The sequence below is a fragment of the Cynoglossus semilaevis genome, chromosome 8 (genome assembly GCF_000523025.1).
Source record: "Cynoglossus semilaevis isolate Cse_v1.0 chromosome 8, Cse_v1.0, whole genome shotgun sequence".
Classification (NCBI taxonomy): domain Eukaryota; kingdom Metazoa; phylum Chordata; class Actinopteri; order Pleuronectiformes; family Cynoglossidae; genus Cynoglossus; species Cynoglossus semilaevis.
This window is the reverse complement of record NC_024314.1, coordinates 25,784,290-25,787,790: the sequence shown is the minus strand read 5'-3', so window position 1 is coordinate 25,787,790 and position 3,501 is coordinate 25,784,290. Positions and strand designations below refer to the sequence as shown.

Here is a 3,501-nt window from a genome sequence, read left to right as displayed (position 1 = left end):
ACTTATATATATAAAAAAAGGAGAGACTCTGAACAGACGTGTCACAAAAATATTTCCTACAGTCGGACATCTTTGTAAATATAATTTCTGTCTTGGAACGTTTTTACTTGCTCTTGTTGTTTTATTACAAAGTCAAACATGTTTCAAACAGTAAAAATTGGTGAAATACATTACAATAAAATACAATAACTACATTAAACATCCATTACAGGGACCAGGAACTCAACGGGTATTTTAAAAGAATACAACTTTGGCCTGTCGGTGATGGAGAAGGAAAGTTGGAGCTCTTTGGTCCATTTGTGATCAAGGTACTGTAACCTATAAAGAAAAGTACTACAATGCACTAATACCTTCTGGTCAGTACTTAGTTCTACAATACTACAATGTACTAATACCTTCTGGTCAGTACTTAGTTCTTTACAAAGTAAGTTTTGAATTTTTGAAATGTTGAACCGTAAGTGGCGAGGTACTATAAATTATTTTGCAAACATTTTGTGCACTGTCGTCTTGAAACTACACTGCACAAACAGCAACTTGCTGTGCCGAATCCTCCACTAGGGGATGTCCAAAGAACAGGATAGAATAGTCAAAATGGCACCTTCCTGTTGGTTGTGGACAATAACTCCAGGCGTCTCTGACCAAATTTGGTAAAGACAAAGATTTTCCTGGTGTCGCTGACGAGGCACTTTGCCATAAGAGTGTATAACGAAATCAACGGCAGGTAAAAAAAAGAAAAAAAGTGTAATTTCTGAATATTTTGGCAAAGTTTGTTTACTTTTCTTGCATGTTGTAGTCCGTAAAAAAAGTAAAATGCTGCTTCGTGGAAACTGTCTGAAAAGACAGTGTCAAGGAAGTGTCTCCGACTGAACACACACTGATCCAAAACCTACGAAAAGCAACAAAGCGACGCCTCACTTATGTCTCTGCCACCAGCTTGTAAAACACACCAAAAAATGGTTAAATATCAAATATATAAAAAAATGTACATTTTAATTTTGAAAGTTTCAAAATGACGACGTGCAAAAATATTTTTCCCCTGTTGACGAACTGTAACTATTAAATTATCTGCCGTGAAGGAACAAAGAAATCAGAAAATGTTCTCATCAGTTAGGGTTAAGTTGAGGACCTTCATCCAGGAGTGAAAATGAACATGAAAAGTCAACGAACGGTGAAGAGTGTATAATTAATTATTTAGTTGATCAGATAATCATAGGTTTAGTTATTAATTCATGTTCAACATGTTCTGACAAGTTCACCGAGGACTGAAATCGTTGGGACTACTGTCTGACACAGATATTAGAAACGTCATCTGTTTATAGCCTGTCTCCTCAGGTATTGCCTTGTGTTTTTTAAATTTTTTTATTTAAATTTTTTTATTTTTTAATGAAAACTTTTGCACCATTTTGTGTCAGCGTGGATTTTTGGATTTTCGGTACAGAGTGAGTGATGCTGAGCTCCTCCAGGGGGCTCCTCACTCCTGTGATTCAGTGTGGGAGAGGCCACTCTGAACAGACAGCACTCCCTGCTCTCCTGTCGACTTCCACCATCTCACTTCCTACCTTCAAAATTTCAAATTTCAACCGTCGTGAAACGTGACATTTGATTTCTGTTTTTTTTTTCCTCCCCCCTCAGGTTTTCCTTTAGTTTCCTTCAGTGGACACGGCTGTAGAATATAATTGTGGTCACAGATGCTGCTGTTGTTTAAAGACTTTTCTGACCAGTCTGAAAGGTCATTTTTGTCTCTTCTGTTTCAGAGTCTTGTGAAGCTGTTTGAATGTCCGTCCTCACTGTGTGTGTTGAAATTCAAAGTGAGACGCCACAGATGAAAAGGGAAACGTTCAATGTTCACCTATGGATAAAAATCAAATTATAACAGGTAGGGAATTAACTTTTATTTTTTACAATGTTAATTATGTTTGTAGAACATTTGAGTTCATTTAAAATGAACATATTAAGTTTGGTTAGTGAAAATTAATTTTATGGCTAATAGTTAGCTGTTCTACTCACTTTTTGTATCTAAACTTTTAGCTTCATATTGGCTCATTTTAAAATATTTGCTACATTTCCATATACCTTTTTTTTTTTTGCTGTTCTCATGGTAATCTTTAGCCATAAGTCGATATTTATATATAATGTATCAACCAAATTTTACATTTTGAGTTAAACATTCAACACTCTGTTAAAAAAGTTTTTTTTTTCATTTTTCCAGCCTTTGGAAAATTTATATATTTTTGTAATTGTATTGTAGTGTTGTTTAACTTTAACCAAATTTATTAGGAAACACTAAGTCACTTTGCTAATGTTTGGTGACTTTTAGTGACTTTTATTCACATCTAGACTTGCTTAGAGATACTTTTGCTATTTCAACTTTTTTAGAACTCAACCCTTAGCTGTTCACCTGCAACTTACCTATTTCCAGTCAATGTCTTGTTATTAGTTACGGTATTAGTGCTTAAATATAATTATTTTCCCAAATAGCCAGTAGCTATACTTAGTTGTACTGCCATACGACAGTATAGACTGTTTTGGCTAATCTTAGCCTAATGACACATTTTTATGTCCAGTTTGTTTGGCTACCATCTATACCATAATAACTATAGTTTTACTTAAAAATCCAGTGACTCTGCAGTGTAACCCTAAATAACACAGGTGGTGTGTTATAATCCCTCTGGGTTATAATCCTTCAGGCATAGTTTTCTCACTTATATCACAATTTAGGTCAGAACTCAACAAAACACCACACCTGTATATTTGTACTATTACACAGAGGCTAACAGTATTATGTTGTAAACTTCAACTTGTTTACAGTCGACCGTTGTAGACAAGGGAGTGTTGCACAAAAGGTTCCTGTGTTTTTGTGTGATTGGATGAATGTCTTCTTCCATTTCTTCACTCATTTAATCTTCACTTATCGGCGAAGGGCGTTTTCTCACTCCGATCCACCACCGCTTGATTTGATCTGTTAGCAACTCGTAGGTGAAGAATTATCGTAGTGAGGTTTCGGGAATCAAACATGTGCTCCACTCCTGAAAGTTTCTGTTCCCTTCAAAACCCTCAGAGCCCATAATGGGTTGGGCATGGATGAAAAATACACTGGGAATGGCTCCCCATTCTGTTTCTCTCTTCCTCTCTTATGCTCTCAAACTCACACACACACTCACTCACTCACACACTCAAACACAGGCGGAGTGATATAACCGTGACCACTTAGCCGGTTTTAGCAGGCTGTAATAGCTCAAATCAACTGCTGAAAACTTTTCTGGGAGTCACATCGTGTTAACGCTGACCTCGCTGATTGAGTTTGCTCACAATCACACGGGTCAGGGCTGCGGTGAGGCCCATGGATCATTTAGTTTAATGGTCGTTTCCTGCCTGCTCACATGTACGTGCCACAGTGTAGGAAGCGGGGTGATGCGGTGCATTTGTTTTTGCCATATTATTTACAGGACATATCGCAGAGAGAGGCAGACGGAGGGGAGGGGGGGAGCTGTGTGCAGAAAG

General features: G+C 37.2%; 1 long non-coding RNA gene across 3 annotated transcripts in view; it reads left to right on the top strand.

The window, feature by feature from the left end:
• Window positions 1–211: 211 nt before the first annotated feature.
• Window positions 212–3,501, top strand: part of LOC103382899 (uncharacterized) — a 46,983-nt gene continuing 43,693 nt past the window's right edge. The window contains exons 1-2 of one of the 3 annotated variants that reach the window (XR_001760397.2): window positions 212–308; window positions 1,755–1,876. This is a non-coding gene — a long non-coding RNA (uncharacterized LOC103382899). Of the gene's footprint in view, window positions 309–399; window positions 722–1,065; window positions 1,877–3,501 lie in introns of those variants that run through there. The other 2 variants (XR_003050338.1, XR_003050337.1) reach the window with 2 other exon arrangements.